Genomic DNA, 18,358 nt, shown 5'->3' with positions numbered 1-18,358 from the left:
AACCTCTCTAGCCACAATCTACTACCTATTTACATTAGTGCCTAGTTTATTCTATCCAGGTTGTTACATGTCCCTCATCACTGTAGCATCTGAGTGCATTAAGCAAGGTGACTGACCTGTCTCGTGCATGGTTTGTTTTTTCTTCTCCTCTCTCCATGGGGATGATTATATGCAGTGAAGCGTCTTGTTTCAGTAGGGTTTTTTATTTGTTTTTTTAAACAAATTTTCTAGACTCATAGAATATTAGGGTTGGAAGAGACCTCAGGAGGTCATCTAGTCCAATCTCCTGCTCAAAGCAGGACCAATGCCAACTATATGTAAAGCTGGTGTTTAGGTTGGCTGGTATGTATGTAGTGCTTGGTGGTTTTTCTTAAGCTAAGTCAAGACCAAAGAAATTAGTCTCTCTAGATTAGATTAATCTAATACCTATGGACCCATCACCAATGAAGTCATGCCTTAACCTTCTCTTTGTTCGACTGAAGGAGCTCTATTTAGCTTATCGCATGGTAAGACATGTTTACTAATCCTTTAATCATTCTTGTGTCTCCTCTTGGAACCCTCTCCAGTTTATCAATATCCTTCTTCATCTGTGGGCACCAGAACTGGATACAGTATTCCAGCAGCGGTTGCACCAGTGTCAAATACAGAGATGACACCAAAATTTCCCATTTTGTGGGAACTTCCATGATTTCAAAGTTTAGTTTCATTCTGCATTGGAATGAAAATGAAAACAATTCAAAATTGCCTATGGAATATTATGAAGAAATCTGTGACCATCAAAACAATCTCTCTATGAGCTTGGTATTTCAAAAAAAAAAATCAATGTTTTTGTTTCAGAAACTACTTTTCATTTTGAATAGTTTGAATTATTTAAACTTTCCAATTTCATTGAAGCAGAACTTTTCAATGCCATTGTAATGCTTCATTTTGATTTTTTTTAAAAAAAGTCATTGAAATCGCCATGCTGCTGTGAAACTTCTTGCCGTCGATGAAATAGCATTTCTACAGAAAACAGTTCCATCAAAATTTTCCCACGCAGATTTAAATTGGGTGCTGCAGGATCTCAGATCCTCTGCTAAAGCTGTATTTGGTTTCATCTTTTAACCATCCTTTGAAATTGCAGGAACATCCCTAGACTGTGTTGTAATATATGCTACATCCTACAGCTTCCGTCATAGCTTCAATAAATCCTCATTTGGATGCATCCAGGAAGCACTGAGTCTCCTCTTACATATATTTAACTCCACTGACTTCAGTGGCTTCACTCCTGATTTATAGGAGGCAAATTTGGAGGAGCAAATATGGGCTTGATTCTCCTGCAGCTGGTCTCTGCTCAGTGCAGGAGAGTAGGGCTGGGGTGTCCGGGAGAGATTCTGGCTCCCTGATTCTCAGGGCCAACTTCCTTGCAGCTCTAATTTGCATCACTGAACCCTATAACCGTGGAGTATAGACATTAGTGGAGCTCTGCCATGGACACTGCCTGCCTCCTTGTTTGTTCCTGACATTCCCCTTTTGCCAACTGCAAAAGCACACGGCTCAGATCCGCACGTGTACGCCAGCAGGGAGTTCCCTTTCGACAGGGGAATTCTCTGCTAACCAGTGCCCGACCTCTTTGAGCCTTCTGAGAGCAGCAAAGGGCTGGAACTCATTACAGACTGTGGTCTAATATCTATAGAGCATAGCCCCCATATGCCACCTGCCCTTCTGACAACATGATGTGAGGCTTTTAAACTGAGCCCCCCACCTCTGTACCTGGCGCCATCTAGAAACAGACTGATTATTTTGGCCCCAATCCAGCAAAATCTTACACATGGGAGCCATTATTGTTCACATGGCAGAACTCAATTAAGCTTGACAGGACTATTGGCGTATGCCAGGCTTGCAGAGATCGGGCTGTTGTTTTGTTCCGTATCAGTGGAATGTGGTGGTCTATACTCTGTCCCAGGGGTGGCCAGTCTGGGGCTCCGGAGCCACATGCGGCTCGTCAGATGTTAATATGCGGCTAGGCACCGGCTCTGGGGCTGGAGCTGCAGGTGACAACTTTCCAATGTGCCGGGGGATGCTCACTGTTCAACCCCTGGCTCTGCCACAGGCCCTTCCCCGACTCCGCCCCTTCCCCACCCCTTCCCCTGAGCCTGCAGTGCCCTTGCTCCTCCCCCACCTCTCCCTCCAGAGTCTCCTGCATGCCACGAAACAGCTGATCGGGAGGGAGGGGGAGGCGCTGATCGGCGGGACTGCCGGTGGGCAAGAGGAACTGGGAGTGGGGCGGGCGGGAGCTCATGGGAGGCTGCTGACGTATTACTGTGGCTCTTTGGCAATGTACATCGGTAAATTCTGGCTCCCTCTCAGCCTCAGGTTGGCCACCCCTGCTCTATCCATTGATGTACAGATCGGTAGTTACCATGTAGATACACTTAATGTCCTGTTTTGGTTAATCCACCAAGTGCATTTAAAAAGAAAAGAGTGGTTTGCAATAAATCCCTTCATTGAGTAAGATCTGAGCTGTTGGAGTCTGTGATGAGGGAAGGGGAATACCCAACACGGCAACTGGATTTTTCTCTCTCGTTTTCAAACACAGCCAACTGAAGACTCGCTGGTTTTTTTTACCCTTCAAAAACAGATCCACAGTGTCGAATCAGAAGGATATCTGCTCCCAACAGCAGGGCAGACAGTCCTACCACTCTGTTGCTGGACTGCGGTGTCAAGTCTTACGTGATAAGCTCAAGTGTGATGCAAACAGTCGCTGAGCCACACCAAACTGCACATGGTCAGTGCAGACACCTTTCTGTGGCCTGACCTTCATTTACTCAGCCTGTTAGTAACGTGTAGTTGCATATTGAAGTGCTGGCTCTAGTAATGTTTTTAAAGGAGGGTGCAGATGATAACTGATGCTATTTCTATCCACAGCTTCTCAGTACATTTATTTTTTGTGATGATATTAGCCAACAAATATAGTATCTTATTTTAATTTGATCTGGAATACTAATGCCATGGGCCTTGAGGCATAGGCTAACCTAGATTCATAGATTCCAAGGCTAAAGGGGAGCATTGTGATCATCTAGTCTGACCTCCTGGATAACACAGGCAAGAGAACTGCCCCACAATAATCCCTAGAACAGCTCTTTTAGAAAAACATCCCATGTTGATTTAAAAATTGTCAGTGATGGGGAATCCACCATGACCCTCAGTAAATTGTTCCAGAGGTTAATTACATTCACTGTTAAAAAGTCATGCTTTATATCCGGTCTGGATTTGTCTAACTCCAACTTCCACCTTTCTCTGCTACACTGAAGAGCCCATTATTAAATATTTGTTCCCAGTGTAGGTACTTATAGACTGTAATCAACTCACCCCTTAACCTTCTCTTTGTTAAGCTAAATAGAGCTCCTGGAATCTAACCTATCAGACATGTTTTCTAATCCTTTCATCATGCTCGTGGCTCTTCTGTTAACCCTCTCCAATTTATCAACATCTTTCTTAAACTGTGGGCACCAGAACTGGATGCACTATTCCAGCAGCAGTTGCACCAGTGCCAAATACAGAGGTAAAATAATGCCTCTGCTCCTACACAAGATTCTTCTCTTTACTCATCCAAAGATCACGTTAGCCCTCTTGGCCACAGTGTCACACTGGGAGCTCATGGCCCTTGATTCTGTCCTCCTCTTTGCTACTGCTCTAGTCTTAGGTTTTTATTCCCAGCGTTGCTACTGACCTTGAGTGAGTCACTTCAGCTGCCAAGTTCAAAACAGGCTACTGACAATAAGTGCCTCCATTTTTTGGGTGCCCATCTTGTGTAGGCACAGATCTGAGAGCAACCCAAGATTGTGCATCACCTCAATGACAGAAGATGAGGGAGAGCATGCGGTCTTAAGTCATCCTCAGTAAATAATGAGGATGTCTGTTCCTCAAAAGTTACCTCATTCTGTGGCACCAAGATTGCCTCTAACTGTGACTGAGCTGGGGCCACCTACTTTTCACCTATTTATCTGATGCCGGAATAGCTCAGTATTGGCATTGCCCGTGTTTTCACATGGAAAAGTGTGTTTGAGGACCCTATCTAAGGTACTTATATGGACCTAGCTCCATAATACCCAAGTGCCTCAGAAGCTTTAATGTTTTTATCCTCACAACACCTCTGTGTGGCACAGCAGTGCTATTTTCCCCATTTTATAAAGGAAGTTATTCAATGGAAAATTTTGAAATTACAGTAAATATTTTGGAGTTGCGAAACAAAAAAATGGATTCAAATTGCAACTAAACAAATTTTGATTCAGAATGGAAACTGGAAATTTGCTGTAATTTTTTTTGAAAGTTTTTAATTGTTCATGGGGTGGGAGGAACTGTGTTTCCTATGGCTGGCTGAAAGGAGATGAGGGCTTGGCAGAGTCACTGGGTAGCACCTTGAAGAACTAGGCCTTGAGAAAGGAGATGTACAAAAGATAGCTATTGGGGGGGGGGGAAAGTAACCATATCTTATCATGACCCTACAAAATCTATGCAAACTGAACAAGAGAAACTGGCTTAAGGCAATGCTGTCCAACCCTGCAAGAGCCGATAAGTGAGTAGTAGCACTTTGTGATGGACGATGTCGTATATCTGTCTGTGTCTCGGTGCTCTGTAATAACTCCTTTGATACTCTCCTTAGTGCTTGACAGAATTGCTGAGTTCATAAGAATTTTTTTTTTATTTACTGTGTGGGAAATTCTAACGACCATTGACCTGTGCTTTCCAGTATTTAAAATGACCCAAACAATGCACAAGAGCATTTTAAAAAAGCAGAGAGAGACAGGCGGGGGAGCCCTTCCAGAAATGTGTCATAAAATCTATCTTATGAGCTCAGCAATTCCATCCAGCCATTAAGAAGAGCAGCAGTGAAGTTTTCCAAAGTTTGATTTATAGTTGTTCCTGGTCACATCCAAATAGAAAACTGGTTTTGTGGCTGTTTAGTTTCAAGTCAAGGTGATAAAATAGCTAAAATTCTGCACACCTCCCACTAAAGAAAATGGACCTGATTCCCATTCCCTCCACTGGTGTAACTCCATTGACTTTGATGGAGTCACTCCAGAATTATATCAGTGTGAAACAAAAATCATATCCAGTGAGATCTGCGTGGGTGTGTGCTGGCGTGGTGAACCCAGTGCCACAGGAGGAGGAGATGGTATGATGAGATAAAATGATTTTGGCAATTAATTGAACTTTGACTATTGGTGGTAAATAGGCCCAATGGCCTGTGGTGGGATTTTAGATGGGGTGGGATCTGAGTTACTACAGAGAATTCTTTCCTGGGTATCTGGCTGGTGAATCTTGCCCATATGCTCAGGGTTTAGCTGATCGCCATATTTGGGGTCAGGAGGGAATTTTCCTCCAGGGCAGATTGGCAGAGGCCCTGGGGGTTTTTTTGCCTTCGCCTGCAGCGTGGGGCACGGATCACTTGCTGGAGCATTCTCTGCACCTTGAAGTCTTTAAACCAGGATTTGAGGACTTCAATAGCTCAGACATAGATGAGAGATTTATTGCAGGAGTGGGTGGGTGAGATTCTGTGGCCTGCGTTGTGCAGGAGGTCAGACAAGATAATCATCATGGTCCCTTCTGACCTTAAAGTCTATGAGCAGCAAAAAGTTACTGGCAAATTTAGGGCTTGTCAAAAAATTTCTGTCAACTGTTTTTTGGTGGCAAGCTGGATTTCTGACAGAACATGACTGATCATGAAAAGTAGTTCCCATGGAAAATCTTGATTCCCCTCCCTGGAAAATATCAATTTGGATATGCTGTCACTGTGCCTCACAGGAGATGTAGTTTGGTTGCCTCGTGTCCTCATTCCCCTCTGTGGGTGAGCCTCCCTGACTGGACTACATTTCCCAGGATGCACCACAGCCAGGACCTCCTATGAACTGCCACCTCTCTCTCCAAGAAAAATCAACATTATCCTGGAGTGGGAGGGGGTGGCTGGGGAGAACCACTTGCAGTCAACTCTCGGCAAATTCTTTCCAGTCACATGTGAGGTCATAGAGCAATACCCGGCAGGCTAGAACTATGCTCTGTTTCATTCACTGTTTTTGTGTACTCTCCATGGATATTGGTAGAAAGTTTACACAGGGATAAATGCAGTATATGCAATGCAGATCCATAGTGCATATTTAAGAAGAGAATTTTTGCCCCTGATGACAGTCTAAAGCACCTGATTCTTCATTAATTCAGCTTTATACCAGTACTAGGACACTGGCCTAGCAGTTGGAAGACCAGGGTTCAAGTCTCTCTTCTGCCACAGACTTGTTGTGGGACCTTGGGCCAGTCAGTAAGCCTCAGTTCCCATATGTAGAATAGAGATAATAGCACTGCCCTGCTTCACAGGGATGTTGTGAGGATAAATACATTTATCTGCATAAGTACCTAAGAGAGGCTGATTGATAGATTAAAAAATGCTAATATAACAGATATAAAAACCAGTACAACGGAATGGAGGGGTTTAAGTTAACCTCTCAGTTGCAATGGTTCAAGGAGTCATCTAGTAATTTGAACAAGGCTAACCTTGATTTTAGTGCCGTTCCCAGCTCTACGTGATCTACAGTAAAGTCATTTAATCTCTCTCTGCCTCCATTCCCCATCTGTAAAATGGCCATACCTCTATTACCCTATCTCTCAGGGGGTCGTGTGTGTCTGGGTTCATTAATGTTGGTAAAGCCCATTCAGCTCTGCAATAAAAACCATGATGGGAATGGCAATTGTTGGAATGCGCAGTGGAAATTGCCATTTAATCTATAATGGAGCCGAACGTGACTTTCCCAGCACTGCAGAATCATTCAGTTAAAAACAACCCAACACAACACCTTCTGAATCTTCCCTTTGACATCATCCTGTACTGTGGAGACCACTTGGGTTCTGTGGCTCTTTGAATGTTTTTATAGGCCTGATTCACTCCCTTTCATACCTGTGAATCTCACTGGCTTTCACAGAGTTACTCCTGGTTTATAACAACAGAAGAGAAGAATCAAACTTTATATGTTCTGCCTTTTCCCTTTATTTCCTTCCTTGAACTCTGGCTAGCAGCACTTTGTGCAAACTGGGGACAGTGGTAGCGGCATCGTTGTTGAAATAGAGAGAGGAGCCAGTAATGAAGTGAAACTAAGGGACAGAACAACAGGCAAATGTTAACAACTATTTTTCAACCCACCTCCCAACAGCTAAATTCAGATAACGGAGGGCTGCATTATACCTCTGCACAGTGAGGCATCCCCTGCTGTCAGCTTATGGACATATTCTCAGACAAGGAAATTGCCTATCATATTTTCCTGGAGGACTAAAATCATGTCTCGGTCATATTTCCAAAATAATCTTCCAAATCTCCTCCGATACCAAAATTGGCCCATTAAATAGGGTCTATTTCCCCTTGTTAATGCATTCCTTCGTCTTCTATCAAAGGTGTGTTCTCTATTGACAATGCTGTAGCTTTCACAGTGGCTATGATGCTTCCTCCTTTTCCCCCCACCAAGGGAAATAACATAATTAAGCATTTTTGTGGCATCCAGCATCGTATCAAGGCTATACTCTTGCATGAAAATAATAAACAGACTAGGAATGTTGCCCAGAGGAGATTTACAGTATCATCTCCAACTAAGCTTTTCCAAAGCCAACCAAGCAACAATGGAAGAGGATTATCCCAGAAGAAAAACACCCGCTAAAAATGACACAATTAGTTGCTTCCAATCAGTTTATCCCTCACAAAGCTGCCAATTGACGCAGTGTGGTCCAAGGAATAGGGCACTATTTAGATTATAATCTCTTTGGAACAGGGAGGGTTTCTTACTGTGTGTGTTTATCATGCATAGAACAGTGGGGTCCTGATCTCAGAGGGGGTGTCTATGCACTACTGTAATAGAAATAATTAATAGTAGAGCCTCATGAATTTTGCAGAATGTTTTAAAGGCTTGAACTAATTTTTTTTCTCCAGTTGTGCTTGCGCCCTGTCTGGGTCTAATTCACCCCTGTGCAGAGGGTCCTATTCCCTCTTTAAGCACCGTGGTAGAGGATTAAGAAGGAACTAAGTGGTGCATGGAGTCTTGTGCTCCATAATGGGAATAGAAGGATTTAAGCTGTGTGAAGGGGCTGTGATGAGTTTTGTTCTTAAAACGCAGTAATACGTAAATAAATAAAATAAACTTGAAGCCACTGTGAGGGTTTATTTAGTTTTGTTTGCTTCACTTGAGCTCCCTGTGAAATTTCTGCGCCACTCTGCAGACCTTGTTACCTCCAGGCTAAACTGTAACGATGCATTCTCCTTAAGGCTACCTTTGAAGAATACTTGGAAACTTTGGCCACACAGATTGCATGTTTGCTGGGCTACCTCTGAGACAGCCACTTTTCTGGCCGCTTGCAATGCTCCTGCTGGGTAGCCCCAGGGAAGAACTCCTGATGCCCTCTTTATCAATAGCTGTCTTCTGGTGAGATGAGGGGAGTCCATAACTTGCTATCTTTCCTCACCCTTCCAGGATATTCAGGGCTTGGGCAGATCCAGCTGCTCCAGGGACATGGGGCAACAGTGTGTGGGGGGGGGGGAGGGGGGGTTTGTGGGATTTTTTTTTTTTTTGCTAAACCTTCTTACTCTCCTGCCAATTCTTCCCCACACAAGGGGGTCCTAGTGTAGAATCCATGATCTAGAGTGCTTTGCACTTCACAGAAAATCATCCATGTGTCCTGTGCATGGTTGTATCCAATTCTACCAAGATACAGGGGAACAGCATGGGCTTCATACACCATTTACATTCCCTTTAAACTCTGTGAGGCTTAAGTGTTGCATAGGCTTTGCCCTAGTCCCCTGAACAGGGTAAAATTTCTGCCTTGCTGCTAAACTTTCATAAGAACTAAATTCAGTGACCATTTCCTAAAATATTCTTCTGGTCTCTTTCTCTCTCCCCCTGTGCTCCCAATTCCCTGCTCTCTCTCGTCTTGAAAGCAATTTCTTGGTTGTTCTTTTCAACACAGAGTTATAAATTTAGTTTAAAGGAAAGAACAAAAATCTTTCTTCTCTCTTGTTTCTTGGCCTTCTCTCCCCTGAGTGCTCCTGTTTTCAGTCATTCAGGCTGATCTCTCTGTTTATGTCCTTCAGCAGGGTTTCTAATATGCTGACCGGAGGGGGCAGGGGGAACACTTTCACTTTAAGTTACTCACTAACTTTTCCTTCCTGAACTTCAGATATTTTTCCTAATGGTGCAAGGAGCCTCCTGGAGTACCAGGTTGTGTGCTATTTTTCCAGGGGGGTTGGAAACCAGATTGATATCATAGAGAACTACCTCCTCCCCCCCCCCCATGTAATTTTAAACCCAATTGTTTCCAAAGGTGACTTGATAATCTACTACTAATACACTGAGCTTTTCTAGCTAAAAAGGAATTTGTGCTATAGATTAGGGATAGAACCAGCCCCTTCCTCCAGAGCAAGGCTGCCACAAGAGGTGCTCAATATATGGTAGAGCTAATGGTCTCAATTCTATTCTTGCTGACCATCAGTGTGAATCAGAAATAAAATGATTTGGCATCAATGGGCCAGCTTCTCTTCCACAATTGGTCTCCTTTGTGCTGCTTACAGTTCAGGTATTGGCTCTCTGAAAACTCCTCCAGCTCCCATGTGATTTCCGCAGTCCAGCATGACTTCTGTATAGGGAGGGTGTAGGAGGAGTGGCTGGACCATCGCTGCACTCCAGCTTTTCCCCAGTGGGTGAACAGGCCCTTATGCCAGATTGCAATGGTCTTTAAGTTAGAGGAACTCAAAGGATGCCACTCGAGGATTGGGGCTGGAGATGGAGCTGCTCAGGACAGAAGATCAGGCAGCCATAAGGGCCAACCCACCCTCTTGCACTGGAGTATCTTGGTTCAGGAGAAATTGCTATTGCAAATTAGAGGCAGATCAGATCACACTATTTATTTTTCAGTTCCCTCTTCCTTGCCTTTTTTCATAGCATCTCCAGGTCTCTGTTCCATTCCACCCACTCATTGCATAGTTTTAATCCTATTTTTTCCTCTCCCTCTTCTTTTTACAGATTGCAAACCAAGGCAACAACAAAGATGCTCCCTCAGGGTTTGAGTGGGTCTGATATTAAACCAAAAGAGGTTTCTGAAATCCCTGTTCTCTCAAAAGATGCAGATTTATAGGCCTGACCCTCTGTTGGTGTAAATTAGAGTAGCTCCATTGACTACATCAGTTTGCTCCAGCTGAGAAGTTGGCCCTGTGTTTCTACCCTTTAGGTTTCATGAGATATTGAACCTTAAATCTGCCAGTGTTCCAGGACTGAATATTGCCAGTACTGAACCTCAGGCCTGTCTGCTATGATTATTATCCATGGTTTCACATGATCCATATCTGAAGAGAAGAGGAAGAAGAAAAATGCTTCTGTAGTTAGTTCTTTTTCAGCAAAAGGACCGCTCTTTGATAGCAGGGGTTTAGGATGTGAGGAGTAGTCTCACCAAGGATAGGTTAGTGGACAGAGTGCATGGGAGGATGTGAAAGGTACACAATGCATATAATTTGTCCTATGGCTGTTAGTCCATAGTTAGGACCACATGTGCTGGCTGAGCTGTTTATGTTCCCTGCACATACATTTCTTCTTTCTCTGATTTGTAACTCAGTAGGAGAAAATGGATCTTTGCCCTGCTTTAGTAGCTTGGGCCCATGAAAAGGATAAGTCTATTACAGCTGCTTCATAACGAAGTTACTCCTTCAGAGCATGCAGTTAGAAACTTTGCTTTTAGTACTGATGGTCCCACAGGTCAATCCTTGCCGATCACCCATGGGGAATGGGAGTTGGGAATCATTACTAGAGTTGTGTGAATAACCAGTTTGGCCACCAAACTGAGAAATTGGGAGTTGGGGAGGGAGAATAAATGTTGGGTCTACCCAAAACAACATTTTTGTGAATTTAAGGGATAACCAAAAATGTGAAGGGAAAAAAAAAAGTTGAATGAAATGTTTTCTTCAACCTCCAAAATAAATCTTGCTTCATTTTTGAGGTGTTTTACAAATTAATAAAATCGAAGTACAAAATGAAATGAAAAGTCATTTGGAAAATGTCAAAACAAAACTTTTTTGGGGATTTGGGGAGAGAGAGGGGTTGATTGAAACTATTTTGGAAAGTTTGACATGAATTCACAAAATGTTGCAGTCAACCCAACTCTGCATTTTTCAGCAAAAAAGTTTTATCTGAAAAATTTTGCCACATTCTACTCATTACATGATGTTGCCATAGGCTGTGTTCAGTGGAGATCAATGAAGGTGCTTGAGATGGAGTCCCTTCCAACATCCAACCCAGTTAACATACATTGAGGTGGCTGTTGGAAGTCCGTATTTTGTTCAAAGGACTGGGTTCCCCGCCTCTGTCCACCAGATTCAGGATTGGTTACATTTCCAGGCATTCTGCAGAACTTATCATTTTCCCTCTGGGTTCTTGAAGAAAAGAATGAAAGGAGAATTAATGGTGGTTCCATTTTTTGAGGTAGAAGTTTTCAGTGTGAGGGACTGGCTCAGACACTTGGTTGCTGTTTTCTCTTGAGGATTTTGGTTTTTACTATTGTCTGATGCCTATGGTTTTCATAAATCACAATTAACTACATATACGTGTGTGTGTGAGTATGCAGGGATGAATGCAGTGTGTGTGTAGATGCATGGGTCTGCCTTCTGATCTCATTTACACTTAAACATATCCAGGGTAACTATGATGAATTTAGTGCATTTACTCTGGATTTACAGGGGTGTTGCTGAGATCAGAGTTTGGCCCTGACTCATGCAGTGCATCAGATTACTGAATTTTTTCTTTTTCTTCCTTCCTTCCCTCTATTTGCCAAGTACATTGCCATTTGGGTCCTAGTGCTTCACTGGAATTTTTAGCATAGACTCTTGTTCCTATACAGATTCCCATTGTGAGATGACCGGGGTCATAAGGTGTTCCTGAGGACTGATGGATTGAGAAGGTGCAGAAGCTGATAAACCTTCTTACAAAGCACTTGTAAGAAAGAAGCTATGCATATATATTTAGAAATCCATTTAGGTTTCACCATCTTGCTTAAAATGGAATTGGATAATGATATCTGGCTGTGCAATACAGTTAATGAAAAGTACCCAAAGTGAAAGTTACCAGATGTAAAAGTTGAAATTTTAATATGTGCTTTTCTTTTCCAGTAAGCTTTTAAAACCCTATTCTCATTTTAAACAATCTGATATATTTAACAAATGTCAAGATGAAATGCTTTTGCAGAGATCAAAAAGACTGACAGTTTTATTGTACTACTCTTGCAGCACTGATAGTCTGTACTGAACTTTCATGCTAAGGATCAATAGGTTTATTTGATCAAATATGGTGAACTATCAAAGATATCGGGCTCTACCTAAAGGGCACTTCAGATTGAGCTGTCTCCCTAGAGTGCGCTAGGACTCTTGAATCTGTGCTTTGATATTTGTTCGTGTCCCTACTATTTTGAAATGCGATTTTTTTTTTTAAACATGAGGATTATTGCATATGTAGAAGTGTCTTCCATGCCCCAGCTGGGCATGTGCTAATACAAGCCACCACTGATGACTGGAGGAAATGGCTAGCATTAGTAAGATGTCACAGCTCATCTCAGCAGCATATTTCTATGTCCCCCACCCCCACCAACCCTCCCCCAAAAAAACCAAACACACACACAACCCACGGCTCTACATAAAAAAAGATTTTTACAATTGTAAAGTCAAATACTGAAAAGTTAGGAAATGCCAGAAACACGTTTGCCCATGTAACCTTTAATTCAGCTTCCTTATGCATTATGATACTGTCTTTTCTGCCATAATCACATAATTTTTTTCCCCACAGGAACTTTATGCTCTCTGGTTTGAAATGCGTGCGCGCGCGCACGCGCACACACACACATCAGTATATAAATATTATATATATCCCTGACTCATTCAGTGCACAGGATGGAATGCACCACCTATAATGAAAAGGGAACAATAGTTTGGCAGATATTTAGCTTTGGGAGCCTTCACAAAACTTGTATCAAGCAAATTATTTATCTACTACTCCAGTCACTATAGATGACAAAGATCCAGAATAATGGCTAAACTGTCTGTGTTGATGAATATAGAGAGGGTGAGAGAAAGCCAGACATGCATCTCATAAATTAAGCAGTGCTCAATTTGCCCTGATTAAACCTCAGTCTAGTGGTTTGGGGGAAAAGGTTTGCAACCTACAATAACTGGTTAAAAAACTCTTAAGTGATAGATTGAGTCAGAACATTAGTGTTTATTTTGCTAGCACTGCTGTCAGAGAGAAAGAGGCGCATGTCAAGATGAAAGGAATGCTAGCCTACAGATTTAAATATTTGAACTGTGCTTTGGACTTCATGCCAGAACACCCTGAATAAAGCTGTTCTCATCTGGCATGCTGCGCAGATGGATTGACAGCAATTCTTAATTAGTTGCTGCTTGGATACATCTTGCAAGAAAGCATTGACGAAAAGAACCCCATCAATGGACGTCATTGGTGGCCTGGAAAGCCATCTCGAGGGATGGAAAGGTATTTTGGTCTCTGAGACCATTCAGCCTTTGGCTTCTCCACTGTATGTTGACTTCTCCACTTCTGCCAATATACAGTACTGTATTTGCATAGCATGGTGCTGTATGCTCACAGTGCAAATTGAAGTGTGCACAGGAAGAAGTGGCAACTGACACATGCTGTCCAAGGAAAGCCATGGGTCAGCATAGACAGAGGAATCCCTAAGAGGAGAGGCCAGTCCACCATACTGGTAAAAAGAGACAACAAGACCTATTTAGCACAGCAGAGTGAAATTGGGGACTGGACTTATTGTTGAGAGAGGAGCAAGGATGTCACTGCATCTCTGCTGGGGTATATTCCAGACAGACCCAGGTTTATCTGGCCTCAGAAGAGCTTTAGTAAATCTGGCTATTGTTCAAACCTAAGCATCACCCCAGGGATGATGAAACCGAAAGTAGGGGAGAGGGTCCTGCCAGCCAGCTGCTGTAACTCATTGATACTGGGCCAGCCTCTGATGTGCTGCTGATGAAAAGATTTTGATGACAGGAGATCCGAATGCAGTGGAAAGTTGTGGTCCGTAGGAGATCAGCTCAGGGATGCCAGTCCTCACTGGCTGGTCAGCTAGCTGTCACACATACCCTTTCTGTCAATGCCAGTCACTGGGAAGTACCCATCTTAATGGTAAATGTGGCTCTTTGTGTCCTGGTCCCCTGCTGCTGCTGCTTTCTCAGCAAACAACTCTGTGTCACTATCACATCCAGCAAGAGAAACCAGGAGCATCACAGATCAGAACCACAGAGCTGGACCTGATCCATCTCCCACTGAATTCAGTACGAGCCTTTCCATTAGCGTGGCTTGGGCCATCTCATCACTAAATGATTAAAATATCCACTAATTTGGGTACTAAATTTTGAGACACCTGGAGTCTGATTTTTTTTCAGAGGAGCTGAGCACCTGGAGCTCCTACTAACTTCAACTGATGGTGCTGGCACTAAAACCAGGCCCTCTGCGTGCTAGGTTATAGGCACCCTGAGATAGCTGTACACAGAATTAGTGACAGGTTTCAGAGTAGCAGCCGTGTTAGTCTGTATTCGCAAAAAGAAAAGGAGTACTTGTGGCACCTTAGAGACTAACAAATTTATTAGAGCATAAGCTTTCGTGAGCTACAGCTCACTTCATCCGATGAAGTGAGCTGTAGCTCACGAAAGCTTATGCTCAAATAAATTTGTTGGTCTCTAAGGTGCCACAAGTACTCCTTTTCTTTTTACAGAATTAGTGGGTGCTTTTGAAAATGGTGGATTCCAGTTATCAGACCTGGGCCTGAGCTGCAAAGTTTATCTCCATATGTGAACTGCTCCAGAGTTCAGAGGGCTTTGGATCAAGGGCTTCGGTTTGGGCACCAGCAGAGGTCAAGCCATCTGTAACATTCAGGTTCAGTTTCTAACTGGAAGCTCCTCAAGGCTTGAATTGACAGGGTGGGGAAGAAGGGAGATTGATTCAGGCCCATCTCTGATATTTCTAGAACTAATATGGACAACGTATACTTGCGGCTGCTAAAGCCTCATCTGGCAGTGAACTGCAGCGTTTCTCAGAGTTTAAATTTCAGTTCAAGAAGTGGGAATTCCCTCATCTTTTCTGCAATGGGCAGCATTGGAGAGGTACAAAGTACCAGTATCGAAGAGTTTGATGCACAAAGGGTGATGGAGCTAGATGAGGCAAAGGCTGGTGAAGAGGCTGTTCAGAGACCATGGGCAGCTGCATCTTGCAGCTGGTTCATTGTGCCCCATTCAAATTCAAGGGTGGGGTCAATACTGCACCAGGCATAGAGGATGACTCCACTGGTGCTTGAAAAGGATATTGCTGAGATGGGAGCAAGGGAGAAGTGTGAGTAACCGCTGATGTTCGACATCCACATTTCTTGTGGAGAAGAAATCATAGAATTTCAAGCAATCAGACTAGAATGAGTGAAGGGAATTGTAGCATTTGCCAAATTAGCCTCATAAGGCTGCACGGCAGAATAATCAGGCTGTAATTAAAGGCAGCACCAAGGACTTTGCTTGAGAATGCCGGACTTTTTTGTTGTTAGTTGGTAGACACCAAAAGAGCTGGTTGGGAACTTTTTTTATGAAATGTTTTTTCATTGGAAAATGCTGATTCATTGACATTGAAATGTTGTGGGAAAGGGCCAATTTTGACTAATTTCTTGTTTTGGAAAAAAAACAAAAAAACCTGAAGACATTTTGAAATGATCAAAACACATCTCATTTTGACATTTTCCAAATTAAAAAAAATCCATTTTTCAGGTAGAAATGATTTTGTTTTGGAACGTGAGTTATAGGTTTGATTTTTTTTAAACATTTTTTTTTTTATCAGAATGATAGGCCGGGCCAGGTAACTGTTACGACGATACTAAGTGCCCCTTTGCATGTGCACCCCAGCAATTGCAGACAAATCAAGGAAGCCTCCAATATTGGCTGCTGGGTGGAAATTAATAAAGGGGTGTCAAGTCTCTATCGCTCCCCTCTGGTGCTCCTGTGTAGGCCGAGCCATACTTTGGCCAATTTAAGGGCTTGAGAAGAAGGATGCCCTAGACTAGGACAAGTACTGGGTGACATTTTTTGATTGAAACTTCCTTCTGGAGGAGGAGGGGGGAAAAAAGAAAGCAGATCCAGCAACATGAAACTGTTTTGCAATTCCTGTCAGTTTCATCATATTGTTAGTTTTGGAAAAAACAATCAAATTCCGAAAAACGAAGCCTTTTGTTTTGACATTTTGGAAACAAAACATTTTGATTTTTTTCAGTTCAAAACAACGTTTTGTTTCAAAATTTCCCGTAATTTTATTTAAAAAAGAAAAGAACTCCAAATAAGCACATTCAGAACTCTTTGAAATGTTCATTTCAATTCTGAGCTTTTTATTCTGGGTCAAACAAAACATTTTATTCGACCTAAAACTGTTTTTCTTTTTGATTTGCCAATTTTTAATTTTTGTGTTCTTATCTATTTGTGGTTTGACCCATTTCCCCCCTCCCCCCCAGATTTTTCAGAATAGTCAGTGAACTGAAAATTCTGTTATTCACACAGCTCTGACTAGGACATCAGTGTTCAATTCCCAGCTTTGCCATAAATTCCTTGTCGGATGGCAAATCACTTAATCTCTCCATGACTCCGTCTCCCCCTCTGTAAAATGGGGATACTAATGCCCATTTCTCCCACTCTTTGCCTCTATTGTTTAGACAGACTGTAAGCTCTTTGGAGCAGGAACTCACTCATACTCTGTGTTTTTTGGACAGCACCTAGCACAAGGGGCCCTTGATCTCAATTGGCACTACTGTGATACAAATAAATGACCATCTGAAGTTGATGGGAGTCTTTCCATTGACATCAATGGGCTTTGGATCAGGTCCTGTGCTGGTAAGGGGGAAAAGCAAAATGGAACTTTTAGCTAGTTGCATTGGGAGCGTCAGAAAGAAGCTGCATTCTGACTGGAGATTTATTCATTTTGTGGAGGGGGGCAATGTGGCTTAACTTATTAAGAAAGCTAAAGTTAAAAGCCTAACCATAGCTGGGCAGAAGACTCTCCTTTCCTCCTTGCCTTCCTCTCCCCTCCTCCCAGCATTAAATTTATGTTCAGTTCCTGCCAACGACAAGGCCATCAATTTCACTGCACTCCCTTGGCTCCAGACACTATGTAATGAGCCCTCCTCTAACTCTAGGCATGGGCTGACACTGCCTGATTATTTCTTTCATTATTTGGTGGCAGAGCGAGCGATTTAGGGGGTATTGTTTAAATGCACGATGCAATTAGCCACTTTTAAAGTCATTTGTTAGTTTTTGTAAAGAGAAGCAAGGGAAAAACATAGGCACACACCTTTTGTAGAGTGTTGGCACAAGCTCTATGCACTGTTTAAGCTCTCACAATAGCACCTAAGTGGAACATAGGGGCTTGTGCTGGACCTCTGTACAGGGATGAATTTCACCCTGTGGGAACGGCCCTGTGTAGTGGGCTGAGATAAGCTGCAATGTGGAAGTGTGCCCTGGGGAAATACAATGTCAAACTGGCAGAGAATTAATAGTACAGTAGATTTGTGGAGGGGTGGGGGAGAAAACACTATCAATGGCAGAGAAGTAATACAGAAGATTGTGTGTGGATCCATCCATCCATGCTATGCAGGTGTAATTTTATTAGTGTGTCCTACTCCTCTGTGTGTTGTTGCATTGTGTGTGCACCTAATTTGCAAACATACTGACTCCTCACTTTCAATTATGTCATCCACAAGTTTGAATCCTGAACCTTCTGCACCAAAGCATGGACTTTCACTACTTGAGTTTAAGGAAGAACTCTACCAGCTGACACTAGTAGTTGGTTGTTGTCTAGTGTGCAGGCTGGCCACTAAAAGGGGACATGACGCACACATTACTCTTCAGTGAGGGAACCTGAAAAACTAATTTGTGAGGGAGCTAGCACATTACTGGGAGCTATTAGCTAGCAATTATGTCCCTTGATGTATTTTGTCAGTGTCTACAAACTGAATGAGAGTTGGGAGGAAGAAATGGTATAAACTACTATATATTAATGTGTTACAGAAGTAAGAACTTTTTCTTCCTTTAAGTAGCATATGCAAGGAGGTGACATAATACTGCAAGCTCCAACTGTGAGAAGTAGCTGAAAAGAGCAAGGTGTTGTCTTATAAAAGACTCTACAGCTGAGCTACAAAGTTAGACACTTGGCTGACAAGTAGATTTTAACCTGTCTGGCTTCACCACCTCTCATGTTTGTCATGGCCATCCCCTTGCAAATGAGAGGGAATGATTTTAATGACAATATCTGCCAATGAGGATAAC

At 42.8% G+C, this 18,358-nt stretch overlaps 1 long non-coding RNA gene across 2 annotated transcripts in view; it reads left to right on the top strand.

Annotated features, from left to right (window-relative positions):
• The window catches only part of LOC119848734, a 377,186-nt gene that overhangs the window by 144,654 nt on the left and 214,174 nt on the right, over positions 1-18,358 (top strand). The window lies entirely within an intron of this gene.

The sequence above is a fragment of the Dermochelys coriacea genome, chromosome 26, assembly GCF_009764565.3.
Source record: "Dermochelys coriacea isolate rDerCor1 chromosome 26, rDerCor1.pri.v4, whole genome shotgun sequence".
Lineage (NCBI taxonomy): Eukaryota > Metazoa > Chordata > Testudines > Dermochelyidae > Dermochelys > Dermochelys coriacea.
This window is presented reverse-complemented; position numbering and strand designations above follow the sequence as displayed.